Source organism: Vanessa tameamea, chromosome 8, assembly GCF_037043105.1.
Source record: "Vanessa tameamea isolate UH-Manoa-2023 chromosome 8, ilVanTame1 primary haplotype, whole genome shotgun sequence".
Taxonomy (NCBI): Eukaryota; Metazoa; Arthropoda; class Insecta; order Lepidoptera; family Nymphalidae; genus Vanessa; species Vanessa tameamea.
This window is the reverse complement of record NC_087316.1, coordinates 583,123-603,567: the sequence shown is the minus strand read 5'-3', so window position 1 is coordinate 603,567 and position 20,445 is coordinate 583,123. Positions and strand designations below refer to the sequence as shown.

The following is a 20,445-nucleotide window of genomic DNA, read 5'->3' as shown; positions in this document are numbered from 1 at the left end:
CAATTATTTCTTTCCATATTCATGTTTTCGAGACAGGTGGCGCCATCTCTTACGGCATTACGAAAGATATCAGTTGGCTCGTAATGTACAAAACCAGTAATTAATTCAAAGGTAATTAATTATACTTATTAGTGTACGGCAACGTGTGTAATATTAATAGTTTAATCGTAAAAATTAATATAAAATATCTTGACATTTTGTTACAATGAAAGTAAGGACACATGCAAATATTTACATATACTTTACAATATAGTTTTTTTACATTATTTATGGTGGTTAAATTATCTATGTAACAAAGAGAATTAAAATGAAACAAGGTACTAAAAACAGTTGTGTTTGAAAGTTCTAAAAGTTTTCGCTGAAATCAAAAATAAAAATCCGCGCTAGCTAGTAGCTCGCAACATTTACAAAGCAAAATAACGCAGTCAGCTGCCTGATCTTGAATGTACGATGGTCTGCTTATGGGTTTTTTATTTATCATGTTTAATTAAGCGAATCGTGGCTCGATGGCCATTGTCCGACTTACCTGCTCAACGATTTAAATCTGTTCCCGCCGACCGGTTACACGGACTTGTCATATACCTTTTTATTTTCATTAATTTATTTACTCCTCAATATACCACAACACTGGGATCGAGGCACGAAAAAAACCTCAAACTGTTTGCAATGTACTCATTATCATCACTCGTGCACTAATCACAATTGTTACGAGTAATAAGTTTGTTCATTTGAAAAAATCATGTTTTTTAGTTTTTTTACGTTACCTCTATGAAGTGATCAAGGCATTCTCACATACAACCAAAAAGTCAGCGTACGGGCTCATTCCGTTCGATTTTTAAATGTTTCGCATGAAGCGCGAAATTTTTTGCGTTTCGCGCCACGCGTACAAAACAGCGGGCGCTTCTCGCGCGTCTGCTGTCAGAAGAATCCGTCAAGCCGGGGGCGGGCCGCCGAGGGACGGGCCACGTACTTCGGCTAACTTCGGAACGCTCTCTGTCCCACGGACGCAAAGTGAGCTGAGTCACAATCGTGTTGTTTCCTTATTCAATTTGTGTTTAAAATAAATCTGGAATCTTTATAAGGCCTGGTAAGTTATTTACATGTCTAATTATTGATATTTCATTGTATAAAAATCACGGATATGTCTTTACTGTTTTATAGATACTTTAAAATGTTTCTTGATGTTTTTTAAGCAGTCTGTACTAAAACATTGTAGTAGGACTAAAACACAATTTTACCGAAGAATAAGTTCAGAACATCAAAGATAAAATGTTTGTACTTTGATTTTTCAATGTATAACATTTTGCGAGGGTCTTGAATTACTTTAATAATGAAATCTTCGAACATAACCTCAAAATGTTCGAACATTGAAGTTTTTCAGCGTCACACATAGATGGCGCTGACACTGAGGGGCGGAGTTTGCACACTGATAATATTAGGGTAATTAAATTAAGATAGTTCGAAAACTGAATCGTTTATACTATTTATTAGGCAGTTTTTTTTAAATAATGTTATAATTACAATTTTATAGTACATTGAAAAGTATTTAGTACCTTTCGGATTATAAGTCTTAGTATACGTTTTATTTAATAATACTTATTTTATAAATCACATGTTTTTTTTTAATTTTCAAACATACTGACTATTTACTCATACTGGTTTACTTTATACCCCTTCGGATAATAAACACAAAATACATGAATTGCAACCACAGATAGCCTGTGTCTCTAAAAAAACGAATAGGTAGTGCAAGTAACTCAACAATATTTTTACTAAATCTGTACTAAATCGGTCTCCCAAATAGATTATTTAATCATTTCAAAATAGTAATTTATTCTTTATCTCCCTTGAGATTGTTTTCTATTTATGAAAGCACACGACCAAAGGGGCCACCCGATGGTATCTACCTAAGTGGTCATCACAGCCCATAGACATTGGCGCCGTAAAAAAATTCAACCATTCTTTACATCGCCAAAGTGCACCAACCTTTAGAACGAATATGTTGCCTATATTCCTTGTGTCTGTAGTCACACCGGATAACAACAATACAAATCATTGCTGGTAGAATAAATGATAAATGGGTGGTACTTAACAAGCCGGGCTCGAAAAAGACCTACCACGTAAGAGAATATTGAAGACTATCTAACTAGTTTCATGATAAGATACAGTTACACTATAAGTAGATACCTATGATGTTAGGGTATAGAAGCTTCTCCGCCATTTTTACCTTCCTGACTCAGGGTTCCTACTGAGAATTCCTAGACAGTAGAACCTAAATTACATATTACTTGACCTTTCAATCCGAGACTTGGTTATTTGCAACCCTATAAGTTAGCCGATATACATAGTTAGTTAATTATTAAAAGAAAATGAATTAAGTATATTATAAATTTTAAAATCATTTCTTACCTTAATTACCTTTTAAAAGATAGAGATATCAATATTTTTTTATCGTAATGGCAAATAATAGACTGATACGACCCACAGGGCGGAGAGCGGTCCGTAGCCCCTAGTAGTGTACCATGAACAACACGACTCAAATAAGGAACCTACATATGTAAATTGAAACGACAATTTCAAACGTAGAACTTAATTTAAATATAATTACTTTTTTTTTTAATTTATTATAAGTATGTAAGAGTTGAAAAATCTATTCTGCCCAGATTATTAATTGATTATTATTATAAATTCCTATAGCGTAAAAATATTAAATACGTTTTTTTAGTTATGGCTTAATGAATACCATTTTGACATATAATTATTCACTCAACGAAACCTTGATTAGAAGCGAGACCGGTGAACGATTATGATAACACGCGATATGTTATACGTGAGAATCGACTATCAATTAAACTATAAGTTAACATGTCAAATAACGTATACAAACGATAAATTACCGGTTTTTATTAATATTTGCATTTAAAACGATAAAAATCACTAATGAATTTGCATTATACCCTATAAGGTAGAGATTATCATATTGATAAAAATATATAAAAGTGTGACCACGTAAGCGTTACAATATTTCCGTTGTTTTTTTTTTTTATTATCAACTCGTAAGACCGCAAGTACTTCGCTTCGGAAGGTACCACTCAGGTACTAGATAGATAATCTACAACCATTGCTCTTTCATAATGCTAATCTAAAGTCGGTGAGCCAGTGTATTTACTGGTTTAAGAGGTGTAACAAGTTCGATTTCATGGTTGCCAGCACATTGGAAGTATAATACATTGTTCATATTTTAGACCATCCTTATGTACACAGAAACAGGTGTCCTGCCTGATACAAAGTCGAGCTAAGATAATAAAAGTAGTTAATATTTGCATAGAAATAAATATAAATATATGATGTAATACATTCGGTCACGGGATACCTAAAACATTGTTTGGCCTTTTTTAAATCATCCACATGAAATATAAACATACTTACCATAGAGGAACTTTATTACTTATATAATCATTTAAAACAGCAGCTTGGGCGTGTGTTTTACGGCTTCTAACCCCACTCGATCAGACTTATATATTATCTTTAAATTGTAATACCTATATTTCAGTAAAAAATAAAGTAAGTGTCCCACTCAAACGTCTTTTCTTTTTTTAGCTTCTGTTCTTCTGGTCGGTATGTTCTTCCTCATACATTAAATTACGTACATAATATCAAATAAAAAAATATATTTTAATAATAATACTCATCCTATAAACCAGAAGAAACAACAACTCAACATTTGTATATACTCTTACTTGTATTGCGCAGACACATTTTAAATTTAAAAAAAACACACACACATACACCAAAGACAATTTTGTAACTGTAATATTTCTAGAAAGGTCTCCCTTGATATTTCGTAAAACTTCAACAATGACATGAGGAGAAAAAACGAAATTTACGATTTACAAACAATGGCAGTTCATCACTCGTCATAAAGAGAAGATTACGCACGTCCAATGCGACAGATTTACGACTAGTTGCATAATAGTGGACCGAGAACAACGGTCGTGAGAAATCAATGAAAATTCATTCTTTCTATAAATATATATCACTGACTTTGTAAGGATTAAGATCTACATATTTAAAGGAATACATCGGTTACCTTTTTGCGTTCTTGTGCGAATAACTTTAATTTGATATACGTACATAGATTAAAATAAACTCTTACAAAAATAAAACGAATTCAAGGCTATACGTAGCTACACTAAATATTTAAATACATAAAAAAAAATGCTATTTTAATACATAGAAACAAATAATTGTGGGCAATATTAATAAGTAATTATGGTTATTGATATTGTTATAAGCAGCTAGTTCTGAGGCAGTTATATCAAGCAAGACTTGTGCAGCAACATATATTGCAGTCTTACAACATAGCTCCTGTAAACTATTACAATATTAAGTCAAGACATAGAAATTATATCATATGAATTGTAAATGTGCTTGGTTTATGGTTAAAGATAATTTATTAATCAAAAAATAAATAGCATCTAAATTATTTGAGTTCACTTACTACTTGTTGACTTTCGGGTAGGATATATTACATACATACATAATTGTATTTAACTAACATGATTTTTAAATGTTGAAAAAGAGTAACTACTGGGTTTCTTGCCGGTTCTTCTCGGTAGAATCTACATTCCGAACCGGTGGTAACTTCAATTAATATAGTTAGTTAAATGACGATTCAAAAGTGCTTGTAAAACCCTACCCTACATAAAGTATAATTTGATTTGATTTACTAACATAACATGGTATTCATAACTTCGGCATGTACAATTAATTTACGCTTTAAAATATGTATTGTATTCTTACTATTAAAAGAGAGGTCATTCACAGTTAAATTTCATAACAAACTTTCTTTCGAATTAGCGACAACTATTATTGAATAGGAATATAGTTTAGTTACTGAAAAAGAATTGCAATTATGAATTATGTTTTCGCTATCGGTACTTAATTTACGCCAATAAGATCCCCATTCGGCCATCGTATTCCCCGACTACTCATACGAGTCGACGAGCAATAATTTTCATTATAGGTACGTCACAGCATTGTAATTATATTATTCCATTATACAGGTTGTACTAGCCTCGTGACTTAGAATATAATGCGGTAATTATTAATAAATCAAGTGTCCCGGATTATCCGTGACGGGACAAACGTTTCCGGCGCGGGACGCGTTTTTATTTTCATTATTTTTATTTACAAAATAATAATTTATGGGCCAAGAGACCGCCTTCAGAGAGATTTAGCGAGTGTGTCATAGACTCAGGGCCTCGCGACTCGATCTGTGTTGAATTATGTCTCGTTTTAATGGTTCCCCGGATTGCGCCGAAAAAGGTTCTGATATATAACGATATTAATAATTTTTATGATTAAAATTCATATTAATGTCCCGTTTAAGTGAAATATCGAACAATGTACGGGCTATATATTTTTCGAATAGAATGAATACACATCGAAACCAGATGAGGGATTTATCGTATCAGATGCATCAGATGCTTATTAATATAACAAAATCAATAGAGCGTGTAAATGTTGACTGTAGATCACGGTTTCAAATCCAGGTAAGAACCACGTATAAGGCACAAGGGGGATAACAAATTAGTGAGAAATGGTTAATATTTCTAGCAAAGATTGTGTCTATGTGCGGTGGTAACTGCTTATCATCAGGAGAACCATTTACCCGCCGGCCTAACAATTTAATTTAAAAACAAACGTATAGACTAACCACGGTGGGTTACTGCAGTGAAGCAGTACCCATAGTTGAAAAACATCATTAATGTAACTAAGAGAAAACATACGAACAGCTTACTATTGAAAATCATTAAAAAACTGAGACAAACTTCAAATAATCCAGTACTTAGTAATTAACAAAATTAACTTCTCAATAAAACTGAAATACATTAGTAGATGTAATCAGTAACTATATTGCGTTCTAGGAAAGCAGATGGTAGAGAGGCCACCTGGTGGTCGTGTTCTGTATATAGATATCAGAATGGTAAGAAGTGTAATCTACCACTTATATTATTCGATACGCAAACATTAATGTCACAGCTATGATCTAAGATATTATGTTCCATTAAAATTACTTTAGTAATGTATGTTGGAAGTTTTAATGTCTAACACAGGTGCAAAAATAGTAATTTTACTGCTAAACAATACTAAATTTCGTTGCGTTCCGGTTTGAAGGGTGAGGAATCCAGTGTAGGTAGGTAACATCTTAGTTTCCAAGATTATTTTATTTTATTTTCATTAGGACAACCAACAGTAGATACAATATCACATCCAAAATAAAAAAAAAAAAAAATTACATTTAAAAATTATCAAGGCAAAAGTTCTACTACTTACAGGTAGTCTCACCGTGCTTTATCGTATTACACAATGTAATTATTGAAAATATAAATTAAACATAAGCATAATAATTAAAAATAAGAAATATAATACATTTTTTAAACTATTATATAATAAATAATAATTAATAAAACCAATAAAATAAACCATATGATTAGAATTGAGCACAAATGAAATTCTTTATTTTTCGATTGAATTGAGATCGACTATCGTGACGTATGTCTAAATCTTTTACTTTAATACTGATGGTGATGTATAACAATGTTAATCTCGATATGGAATTCCTACCTAGTTGCGTTTTATATAATCTGGTATAAAAGAAATGGCTCATATTACGGGAATATATACATATTATTGGTAAATTGGCTATGTAAGGCTTGGTTAATATTTCTTAAAAAGTCAAGGACTATGTGCTGTTAAGTTAAGTCACCATTTAACTACTAACAATTATAAATTTAAAATAATATTCAGTTTTTTTTACACAGAACTCGGATCAATTTTCCCGTGCTTGATGTGTTTATAATGATGTTGATATACCCAACCTTCTTAATAGCCATCTTCAATCAATATAGTTTACACTGTTTTAAATAGTCTGTTAACCAAATTATTTAAACAAGGGTACAGCAGCTATCTGTTAAGGCTCTATAATAATATACGTCTATAGAAATAAAACACCTACTTAAGTAGAGTCCGTTACCTAGCATGTCATTTACTTACTGTTCAACTTATAAGTGTATGTATTACAACAATTGTATGAGTCAATTTTTATCTTCACAGTCATTTGTTATATCTGCACATCTGATATTATTTTAACAGTCGACATTTTACTCATCTGGCCTATCGTTTCTCTATATTTAAAGAAATGCCTGTGCGATATAAAACGCGAGTTAATTAATTAATATAACTCTTCAAATACTTCTCAAAGCATCAATGTTGGTTATCTAGATAGGAACTAAACATAGGAAAACATAGTAAGAGCAAAGCTACCCCTCTCGTTTACCAATTTTAAGTTGAAATTTAAAAAAATATAATTTAGAGCAGTTACGTTATAAAATAATCCAGCGTTCCAATTTTTAGCTTTCCAGGCATGTCAATAATGAACAAATACTTAAGATATACAAATATTTGTGAAGGACTAGGATTGAATCTGTGATTATCAGCTCAAGGGCGAATGATAATAAAGTCGATGACAAGATTCAAATTTAGAACTGCCATCAAGTTTCATCTTTAATCTTTATGTAGATGAATAATATTTTTTTTCGTTGTTCGTTTATCATGTAAAAACTACTAAACGTATTTTTTGGAATTCCGTTGATTCTTTCCTCTTTTTTTATTTAATTCCAGTTACAGCTAATAAGTCTATAAACATCAATCCAAGGAAAAAAACAATTTACATATTAAAAAAAAAAAACTAAATTGTGTTGGACTCAGTGTGTGAAAAACAGCTCGATCGCTTGACAACTCTATTTAAAATTCAGTTGCATTTGACCCACACGACAGCTTGTAAATAGATTCCGATACCGTACATGTTATAAACGTTAAAAATAACAGCTCGTATCAAGTTATTACAGAAAGAAACATTATCTAGTGCAATTTATCTCGAACTAGCGAACAAATCCACAGAACAAGATACAATACAAGGCATCGAACAAATTTAGTCGTCCTCCCACTCCGCCAGCTCGATTATTTATAATAAAAACTTTTTGTACATTTTGTTTCCGATTCAACATAAATAAGATATGTTATTTAAAGTCAATATATCACTTGACAGGTGGTAGGCAACTCTGACTCGTCGGATATGCTAATTAATACTCAGCGGCTTTCGGTTTAGAGGTCGTAATCGTGTAGCGATGAGGTCAGGTCGTCGGGTCGGAGCAGACGTTTCGTAAGATTTATAAATATATCAAAGTAAAGCTTTGTGTGAATGTAGTGAGAGATTTTAATCAACGTCCGAAGGCAGCGGCAATAAGTCGAGGGACCGGCGTTCAAACCCGGCCCGTGCACAGGATGCTTTCCAATTATCTATAAAAAGTAATGACTTATATTTTATCATCTTAACGTAATTAAATACATGCCGTATAATGTACAATGATGATATATTATTTACCTAACACGTTCACGTTTTAATGTGTTACAATCCTGTTAAACGATTCCAATGTGCCTCAAAGAATCTATGTACTTGAATGAAGTCTATTTTGTTGATGTTGATTAAACAAAAGATAAGTACTAATTATAATATAATTATTTAAATAAACTAAAGCCATTCAAGATCGGCTCTTGTAATGATTCTTAAATATGATAGCTAGATAAATAGATCCGTTTCCAATTAGCTGTTTCGTAAACTTTTTGATTGAGATCAAAATTCGTTAAATAATAATAGCTGTTTTTTTTTTTTAAATTAAAGAAAGATTTATTTATTTTATTTTTGTAACATCCTGTATTCCATAACTTTGTTGTAAAATCGGTTATTTGTTATTGGAAATCCTGAGACAAGTCCTCCGACAATAATGATATTGTAATTTACGGCAATAATACGTCAAGTTGTACACAGACACACCGACACACCGACACGCCGAGCCGAGCGATCAATAAATATCAACAATCGTCTTAACCTTCCGTTTTATTAAAATTCTTCATATTACCCATTACGAGAGATTTAGATCGGACGAACACGCAAACTTGTATCCGAGTATTATTTGCAATAAACAAAACGCGCATTGGATTACATGACGTTTCTATATCGCGCCCGGCAACTTTAATAAATACGATTCGACCGCGTATGATTTATACGACTTATTAACTTGCTATGACACAATTACAGCTATTAACCAATGTTTTATTGTAAACTTGGAGCGGCACGAAGGCGCCCGATGCCATGAGTAGCGCCATCTATGAACGATAATCGGTAAAGTTCAGTTTAAACTTCAAAATGGAACGTTGAGATCTAGAGCGGACGGATTTGTGGCAGTTTAAGTGGAAATTGAAAAGGAACGGTCGAGATAAGACGACGGGGCGTTGGGCTAGAAGGTGTGGCGGTATCAGGTCGTCGTGCCCGCTGAAGTGTTCGTTGCGTCGGCGGCTGACGGCGACTCGGAGCGCTAATCGATGCGCGCCACTGCGCTGTCTTCCGACGGCGGCCATTACGCACCTTTATGACCACCCGGCCCCGCGCCCCCCGACCCTCTCTAAGGCGGCACATGACGAATCAATATGCCGGCAACCGACTCAACACTTATTTATTTGACACGATTTATTAGCCGAATGCCTGTAAACTTTTATGCGCCCCCTCCCTGCGAGGGATGGTTTATGATGGACACGGCCGTGATAAAATTCTATGTTTCTGCCGCCGTCTACTTTTATTGCGATTCGGAACAGATGTCTGGAGAATTCAGGGGGCTTCTGTGGGCGAAGTTATTCCTAAATTTTAACGACGCGACGTGTCTGCTTGAGGCTGTGTGATTTCTCTACTGTGTTATTCAATAAGTCATCAATTGAATTTAATTAAATTGTCATTCGATATGTGTTCTGAAATAGGTATGCTACGGCAGAAGAAGTGAAATGGACGACTTCGTGATGAACGAAATGCGTCTCAAGCGACCAATGGGATACGACGTGGCTGACAATTCTTGGGACGCAGAATGGCATTTGGCTGAGATGGAATACTGAGATGACCTAAATACATCGTTGCAGAAAAAATGCGCCATGAAATTTAAAAAATATTTGCCTACAAAGGAATTACATTTCTTCGCCTTTGCCAGCCACATACATAATTATGTTTTCTTTGTTTAGGTTAACTAAAAAATAAAATATTTTATTAAAAATTAACAAAAACAATCCCAATTCATATAATTTAAAATTCTTCCGCAACCAAGTATAAGAGTTCTATCAATATCAAAGTAACAGCAAAAAATAACCTGTACCTATCCCACGGTTGGGAAAGTTCCTCTTGATGAAAAAGTTAAAGCTTACCCCAACATGCTTTTCCAATGAGGGTTGATGGATAGATATGTGGCAAACTTAATCCGACACATGCAAGTTACCTCATGATTGGGCTCCTTTAACGAGATTAATTAATGAACCCTGTGATGCTTACCCGGGTTTGAATCCGCAATCTTCAGTCAACATTTTCGTGTCCTGTCTTTGGGCCACCTCGAATAACAAACAGTTTTAAAGCTTTGTTTAGAGGCATAGAAAATATAGCTTAAATTTTTTTTATTCGATTTTTTAATTCGTTATCATCTATTTATTTAAGCATCTTCCTTATCTAAGCTTTTGAGGTCAGAGCTGATAAGAAATACTGAACTTATAAATGTTCAAATGAATGGATTTCCGTAACAACGCGTAGTCGAGTTAAAGTTTAATTCCTCCATTGCAATTAACATTAGCAACTTTGTTTGTTAGCGCTAGACAAAATGTCGGAAGTGTGTAATTTTTTCACAAATATTGCGGAAGGAAGACGATGTCTTCCGTCGGTCTGTTTAGATGGTTTTTATGCTAATCGCGTAGATTTGCTGGGAATTTCTTTTAGCGCGACAATTATTTACGAAGCGTGGTCGCAGTCGCCCTTTAAGAAATTAGCAATGCGGTGACCACAGTGGCATAACATTTAAGGACATAAAAAGTATTATTTAAATTAAATTACCATTAAACAAACGTCACCTCATGGTTTGTCTAATGACTATGGACCTTCAAATGATAGTCCATTGTATTTATCAACAATTATATTATAGACACTGGCATTGTTAGAAGCATTATTTATATTACTACTGCATCAGCTTTCAGATGTAGTTGCTGTACATTTTAACCGAGTGTCCGTTATATCACAATAATATACAAGCAGTTTTGCTATATGACAATAAGTAGTGAATGCTTATCACAAACAGGTATACTAAAGGCTGTACTAAAGGTTCACTTGATACAACTTGTAATGAGTAATGTAAAATTAATTATTATCAAAATATAATACTTAATGTAGAATCATTATAATGAATAGGAGCGAAGATAGCCTGTAGTTAGACCATGCGAATCTCAACCGAGGATTGTGGCTTCAAACCCGAGTACATATAAATATTCATGTTCTTTGTTTGTGTTGCATATGTCAAATGATACTTTACCACATCCAGCGTCGTTAGCGAGCTTCAAACTAAAAATAGATATGAATACAATATATGATTTTTGTTAATTATGTTACTCGAAAAATCTTAAGACTTCAAACATTCATTAAAAATGACTCTTTAATTTTCACAAACATTTCCGAGCCTAGTCTAAATAACGACAATGATATCAAAAAATATTTGACAGTACACGAAATACGCTCCGAAATCTGTCCCGCAGGGCGCGCGGGACGCACGGCGGGACGGCGGGACCGCGGGACAGATAGTTAACTTTTACGGCCGTACTCTTTATGAAGCATGGTCGCCGTAACGTTTAATGGCCTACATAGATGTGGACGAGGACAAAGCAAACGACTTTGTAGTCAAATTAATTTCACAATAAAACACCTTCGTGGTTGTTTTATTAGTGGGCTCTGGGTAATGCCGGTAATCAGCGGTGCGGTACTTTCAAACTTATCGACTGGTGCAGTATCTGCTTTGAAATAACGAATTTTAACGAATATTTTTTGCATTTAATGACTATGTATTTATTTTAATTAAGATAAAAATAAACAATAAATTATACAAAAAAAGACACAAAACGCGGAAAGGATTTTGTGGTCTCTCTTTTTCATTACGTATTTGTATATTTAGTATATAATGATTCTATGTACAAGTGTATATATAATGTCGAAATTGAAATCTCGAATTCACTCAACACCGAATTACAGTAAAAGTCTGTTATCTAGTTTCGGAGCGTGGAAACATTTGATCGATCTGATTGGAGGAGCTCGCGAATGCAAATGTAAAACAATCCCCCTGCAACCCCGTCCCCCGTCATACTCGGACGCATAACAGACAAACAGGCTAATCCGGGAGTTATCGTAAATTGTCAGTTTATGACGTGCGGAACGTAGGAGGAGGCGAATTTTCTAATTTCGCCCTCCTTCGCCCCTTTGACGCGCTAATTCGTGTAAGCAGTTTCTGAACGTACTTGTTTCCAGCTCACTCCGAACTGACAATGTTTTTTATACTTCCATACGACTCTTATTGCGAGGGAATAAAGTTCACTTTCGTTGAAAACAGTCGCACGTATATATTGCAAGGTTATCGCCGGCTTTTACATAGCTGAGCAATTTACATACATTCGTTTGTTCGGTTTTTAAATTGCGTATTAACTGAGTTAATCGCGATACTGTTTCGTTAAACGCAAATTAAAAAGTTATGACTTTTATGTTGAAGTGTTTAGCGTTATTTGATACTGTTTTGAATTTCGAATTTGGTCCGAACTTTTTATTATATAGAATTTTTTAAAAAAACATCCAAGTTGAATGTCATACAGCTTATAGAAGTAAAAAAAGGCAGTTTAAAAAAATGTCATATGATACCTACTTAAACCGCTAATATTTGACAGCTGCTCTTAAAACAAGATAAAGTGAGTTTTTAAGAGCAACGTTACACTCGAAAAACAAATTATAATAAGTATCTAAGAGTAATGAACCTAGTCGTGTTCGTTATTATGTTACTCACCTCGAATGCCAAGTGCCAGTAGTACTGGGAGTTGCCAGGAACCCCTTTTCTATGAAGGCTTGGACCTTATGGCACACCTGCTCCTATAAGGTACGGGTACGTGTGGCCAAATATCTAAGTCCTGTCGATTTTTTGGCAATATGCATCGCCACTGGACCAATATTCGAGTTTATAAATTAATTTGTTTATTCTTAATATTAAATGTCTGTTAATTATCTACTTTCAATAAATATTCTCTAATAAAGAGTTTTATCCTCCACAACTAATTAGAACGGACCCAAAATAACTAAAGTTATACCATAAATTAAAATATATTTAGCTCGGAACGTATAAACCGAATAAGAACCTAGATCCTCTAGCCGTAGATCGAGATACGAATGATATAACACGGGGCGCATCAAGAACGCGAACGCGAGATGGGATCAGGCTGCGCGGGCGCATCACCAATTAATACTCTTCATTTAATCGATTCCTTCAATTATTTCTACTTGATATACGTTAATCCTTTCGGCTCAGCCTCCCCGGGATATTGTTGGCTATAATTACGTGGGAGGCGACCTCTATTGACAAGTATTGATGTTTTTAATCTGATGTTAGGATAAGACATTAGTATGCGCGCGCGTTGATTTGTTGCCGGTCGGCTCATTGCCTCGTAATTATTGGATTTCGGCGCGATATTTATTGGCATTTCTTCTCAGGTTGATTTATATTGAGGTGTGCGATGTATTTTTTTCGTTTATTAAGGCCGGTCCCCGAGGTTCAACTAATACGTCATGTCTGAATGCGTAGGACACATGATCACCTCCATTAGGCGCGTCTCCCGACGGATTAGCGCCGTCAGCCAGTAATGAGATGGCGGAGACGCGGAAAGGGAAAATATTGAAGATATTGGAAATACCACAATAATAAAGCGATAACAGGGCGCGGGGCGAGCAGCTGCGCCCGCCGCCAGGGGCGCTGCTGTCGCGAGTACGCGTGTCGAAAATAAAAATTTAATACGTAATCTTTATTAGTTACTTTTGAATCAAATTGTATATTTTAATAATTGTTCCGTGATTAGCTTGTTAATAAGTAACTAATGAAATCGGTTAAAGCTATTATATTTAGAAAATATATAATTAACAAATAATTGAAGCACTCGTTAAACAAAAGTAATATTCAATATTTTAATATTTTAGGGTTTTTAATCATTAACACCAATATCAAACATTATAAGTCATAATACGAGCCAGTGATAAAAATATATTTATTAAGTAAAATCCAAAAAAACGAAACACATTTCATCAAACAATTTTGTACCAGTAGCGCCATCTAGTATCACATCACACACTAAACATGTCAACATCGCGCTTACGTGTAAAATAAAAAAAAACATTTCTCAAACTCTATTGAATAGCGTTGACAATTTCGTAATTACCTACACGTTACATCAAGTATATTGAAAAGTGTATTTACCTAAAGCGATGGCGCAAAGAAATGATGGATTAGCGTCAAGAAATTCCTTTAAAAACGCAAACAGGGACGCGGCAAAATTGCATCCAGCTAATATTCCCTTGCCAATCATGGAGCGAGTCATTTTACAATTTTCCCTCTTAATAAGCACGTCAACACCGCGTCGGAACAATATCGACGGGTTTTTTATTTTACTCCGCGCGCTGAGAAACTTATTAGAGCCCGTGCACATAAAAGTGATCCATCTGAGTCGAGCGATGCAAACGGGCCTTTATAATACATACGACTAATATAGTCGTGTGGCTTTATTCTTTGTTTAAAATATATTTTGTTGTAGTATTTAATAGATTTGTCAGGATCCGCCCTACCCATAGACATAGGTAATCTTGTAAAATTTAAATCGTCCCTTATAATACCAATGCGCCACCAACCTTGGGAACTAAGATATTGCGTCCCGTGTGCCCGTGTGCTACACAACAATACTTAGAGTAGGGACGGGCTTGCACAAAGCATTTACACCAAGCACTTGCATATTTTACTTTTTTTCTGTTTTAATTTGCTATATGTGTAATTCGCGGTTATGCTCTCCATATAATATTTAACTTGCCAAACTCCATACTTCGTCCGCGTATTTTTTGTAAAAACTAACTGAAACGGAGTTTTGTATTATATAATATTAAAGATTCGTAATAACTTTATATATGCTTTTATAAATATCATCAAAAAATTAAATATTAAAATGAAAAACTTCAAGAGTTTACATTTAATTTTAATATAAAATTATTAAATTACATGTGATAATTCAGTTTATCTTAATCTTTGTATTAAATATTACTCATACCAGGAAAATAGATTCATAAACTGTACCGTATCTAAATACTTTACGTATTAGTACGACTATTTCGGACATTTCTTCAAGAGCAGAGTGGCGCAGTGGAAGCGTGCTGGGCCCATAACCCAGAGGTCCGTGGATCGAAACCACGCTCTGCTAGAAACTATTTTACATATTTTATTTTTTAAATCTACATATTTTTTATTTTAGTATTTTAATACAAGTTTTAAATATATTCATAAAAAAATAAAACAAACTATAAGAATTATTCATACTTGTAGCGCCATCTAGTAAAGTATCAAACAAACAATATTAAGATTGAAATTAAAGATATTTTATTAATTAAAGTTTTAATATTAATTTAAGATTACTTTACTATAAATAAATAACCCTTTACGTTTAAAAGTATATGAATTGAAATAAATTATACATTTTGGTTGTTTAAATTAAACAATTGCTTATACTTATCAAAGAACCTTAAATAAAATTAAAAATGTTTTTTTTTTTAAATTTATTTGTATAGTATATATGATATTAAGTAAATAAGTATAATGATACTTGTTTAATTAAATGTATTGGGACGCTCCCCTGAGTAAAACTTCGTTAAAACACCCCGAAGAGAGTCAATAGTATTATCATGTAGGACTTCATTATTTTTATAATTGTGATTATGAAAACAATTATTATTCCAATTTCCACCCCACCGCCAAGGCTCACAAAACAAACGCATCGCCAATAACATTATGCAATATAATTGCGACCAAACGTTTAGGAACGCGAGTTTCAACTCCATTAGCGGTGTGTCATACGAGATTTATGTTTAATTGAAATCTTGGAGTTTATTGTGCCACCGTTGATTTATCGCGTCACGTCCCAGCGTCTGCGAGCGTGGACTAGGACGTTCCATCGCTGAAACGTGCTATATATGTATACCGCTGGTCTGTGGGTCTCGTTGGGCTGGTTAGGTTATGAAATCAGAAGTCCCGGGTTCAAACTCTGGGTTGAATCGCGTTAATTATAATAAGAGAATGAGTAACAGTCTTTATCATATTAAGAAAGCTTACAGATGAATTCATATGTGTAAGAATCTCATCCAAAACGTGTAAGATTCCTTTCGGATGTTTTCATCAAGCACGTGGCTAATTATACATAGTTGTGAACTATGTTTGGTGTTCGCTGTTTTTATTTCATTTGAAATATTTTCACAAACCAGTTGATGCTAAGTGATCTCCACCGCCCGTGGACATTAGCACTACGAGGATATCTTTCCCTTACATTGTCAATGCACCCCAATTTTGGGAACAAGGATGTTATGTCAATTGTACATGTAGACTCAATGGCTCATTTTTCAAAGAACAACAATACGAGACATTGCAAATGATTTGCACTAATCCTTGCCACTAATCATAGGTTAAGATTCCCTTCAAGCCACTGAGCCACCTCGGGTTAACTGTTTACATTTCCAATGCATAATAATAGTAAGGCCTTTGGATCCTGGATACATTTTCAATGGACTATGTGATGGACTCGCAATGTTTATGTTTATTCGTTATGGTCCAGATAGTCTAATCTGTACCTCCCAGGAGTCCTAGACCTAGCTTGCGGCGTTTATATCGCATCGGCTCTGATGGTATCGAAGTATTGACGTACCTATTAAATCTCTCAGACAATATCATTTTGTTATGATTTCAATTTCTTATGACGTTACGAAATATAATTTCCAATGTGTTAAGGTTACAAAAATCGATATTTATGATTATTATTTAATTTAATTATAATATTATGAATATAGTTGTTAATTTGATAAAATATAGAGCAAAAAAATAATCCATTATTATACTTAAAAGTACTGATTACTCAGACCAATATTTCCCTATTAACTAATATTCACTTGAAAGATCGTCATTCATCGCAAAATAAAGCTTATATATCATATTAAACGACCTACGAAACGTAAAAAACATGCGTGTTGTATCAAAACATTATGACATAACAACAAATTCAGAATAAGTATACCTAGGTACTTATTGAGTGCGCTAATACTACACAAGTACGCAGTTCTATAGTTCGGTTTCAAGAAATTGCGTGTTCGCGAGCCGCTTGTATTTATAAAGACTTCAGTTCAGACTATGTAATCTATTATTAAGCTTAAGGGTAATAAAACACCGCTGTATTCGTGCGAAGCGAAAGCGAGTTTGATACGAGTACATTTGGAACTGTGCTGTCTCAGTAAATCCCATATCGAGATCATTTCAAACACTTACACTGTTAGATCGATCGAGTTATTTTTTCACGTTGATTGTTTTGGACAGTGACTTTTATTACAAGTGACAAATTTGTTTATTTGTAACAGGTACATGAAACTCACGCTTGTTACGTCTCATAGTCAAAATTTAAAGCTGGTGTAACTGGAAGGCTACTGTAGGCTCGTGTAGGATAATATTATAAGTATACTGAAAAAATCCTCAAAACGCTCTGTATCTCAAACACAAATATAAATCGTATTTCTTATCGATTTCAATATTTACATAATAATGATGATGTTATTGTCAAATTTAACAAGTTTTTATGCAAATGCCAAGCATCGTTATAACAGAAATGTCTTCAAATTCAATCCTTCGCCTAACTAATATAGTCACGACAGGTTTTTTATAACGTATCATATCACTCCATGTTATTCTATCATCGAAAAAAAAAACCTTTTTATTGTTGCCAGCCAATGTTACGGATACATCTTAGATACAGTTGGCACAATGACGATGTAAAAAGTGATTTATGTTTCTGATCCATATATGATATCGACGGGTGACTATATATATGTATATAAAACCGAAATACCACGCTCTGATTAATCATGAAATCTCAGAAACTGTAACACCTACAAACTTCAAATTTGGCAGCTAGGTTCCTTGTAAAAAAAAAGCCGCAGGTTCAGTTAGTTTAGTATATAAGTCTCGTTTGCCTTCATTGTAATAATAACGTTTAACTAATATCTTAATAAGATAGATAAGAACCAAATATATAACATAATAAAGATGCGAGATTACAAATTATGAAGACGCATCAATAGACGATTAAATAACCACAGGAGCCTCGTCCAGCTTAATAATTCTCTCGAATGTCCACTATAATGTGTTCAACCTGCGCCCCTATTAAGATCCTCGCATACAGCGTAGGTACGTCTTGTCGTTAAGTTCTCGAGTCTCGACCATGAATAATATTAAACTCAGTCATTTTCATCTCATTCCACGAGTCGAATAAATAGAAATATCATCGTCTGACGCACGCACACAATTATATAGTTTATCACGATAAAATTAAAAGCGATAGTCGCCCCCGACGCGCGCACTCTTTAGGTCAGGCCGGGATAAACGAACACATCAATTTCAACAAATCCGTGTCAAGATTCGAACGTGACTTTAAAAAAACGAAGCCACCCTACACTGACACGGAGCTTTATAAATAACTCGTTTTAACATCTTATTATTTATTGGACGCCGGCGAGCCAGCCTCCGACGGAAAGTTAACGATGACGAATACGAGATACGTTTGTAAAAAGCCCTTTTCAGTCTTGACGCGTGATATATTCCCGCGCATGCGTGTTATAAAGAACGCGGCGGGGTGCGCGTGCGCCGAGCGGTGATTGGCCGGCATAATGACTGCACGCGCGGACGTCGATTCCCTCGGCCGAGCCATGACGTAGAGTAATGATGGCTGTACAAGTAAACCAATGACGGATAGGCGCGTTTTTCAAGCCATTGTATGTAATATACATGTTGCCGATAGAGATCTTCACTCGTATAAATTCGCGAGGAGCTGTCCGTTTGATTGGTAGGCACTAGAATTACAGTGAAACGTCCGCGCACGTTAGTCCGAAGACCTGTTACTTTGTGTTTAATTATAACCGATGAAGCTTCCGAACTGATTTGATGTTTGTAACGTCGTCTGGTAGCCATTTGTCTATTTGCAGTATAATAAACCATAACAACATTATACGTTGTAGAGCTCTGTTCGTCTTGGTCATTACACGTATTACATGTTCTAACAGCAAACAGCAATACTTAGTATTGTTGTGTTTCGGTTTGAAGGGTTCCCCAGATTGTTGGTGCATACATTGTGGGGATTGGGATTGTTGTCTACGGGCGATTGTGATCACTAACACCTGGTGGCACATTGGAAAGTTTCTTTCCTTTCACATTAAAATATAGATCTAATATGTATATATTGTGGATAGGTGCGTCTTCGTGAATAGATCTATACCATACTATATTTCTAGATATTTATTGTATTAAATAATATACCTATCAATAATATTATCAGATGTTTTGTTTGATTGTTTGTGATATCGAGACGGTGGGAGACCAAATAAAAAATCCGTTACGAGCGATATTCAAACCGGCAACCATTGCATTGAAGGCTGTATCGTTGCAACTGCCTCAGGTGGCGTCATATTTCAAAAGAATATTTTAAAAACGAAACACAATCATATCACAGAAGTCGATCACCTTTATCGATAATCTTAATTATATGTGTGTCTATACAAATAAATAAAATTTAATTGACTGTCTGTGACTTCAAAATGATTACCTTTTTTAATGGTTTTTTGCAAGTTTCCAAAACCAAAAAATTATAATATTTTATCCGTCTGTTTGTCTGTTTATTTGGGGGGGGGTTAAAAATATAAGGTACCATGTAATGTATATTTCATCAAAATCGGCTTAGCCTAACAAAACTCAAAACTTTTACGTAATTATTTAGTTTATAATAAACTAATTAGTTTATTATATAATATTTTTGTTTTGTATTTATCGAACTTCATATTAACTATGTATTAATGCGACAACGACTGAGTAATCCCGTGGGCAGCATCCGTGCGGACCGCTGACCAACTCACCGAAGATTGATCTCACATATGAGTTGATTATTATTATAATAGCGAAATTAAAGCAAAACAGTATCCATATAATACACACATATGTACTTCTATGTATTATAAAGAGGAAAGACTTATTTGATTCTAATAGGTAAACTCTTGAACTACTGAACCGGACACCCTAATTATTATAATGCCAAGGTTAGTATCATTTAAATAAGTATAATGAGTAACTACTTACAATGAAGTTCCAACCATGATTTCACTTACACTCACAAACATCGTGAGGAAATCTACGCGAGTTGGATACAACTGTCATATCG

The 20,445-nt window shown here is 34.2% G+C and overlaps 1 protein-coding gene and 1 non-coding gene across 2 annotated transcripts in view; both read left to right on the top strand.

Moving 5' to 3' along the window:
• The first annotated feature begins 987 nt into the window (after nt 1-987).
• Nucleotides 988-20,445, top strand: part of LOC113396317 (zinc finger protein Xfin-like) — a 37,125-nt gene continuing 17,667 nt past the window's right edge. The window contains exon 1 of the mRNA XM_064215670.1: nt 988-1,087. The gene's annotated coding sequence lies outside the window, so the exon portion shown is untranslated. The remainder of the gene's footprint in view (nt 1,088-20,445) is intronic.
• Trnam-cau (transfer RNA methionine (anticodon CAU)) lies at nt 15,337-15,408 on the top strand. The gene has a single exon. It is a non-coding gene; the product is annotated as a tRNA-Met (tRNA).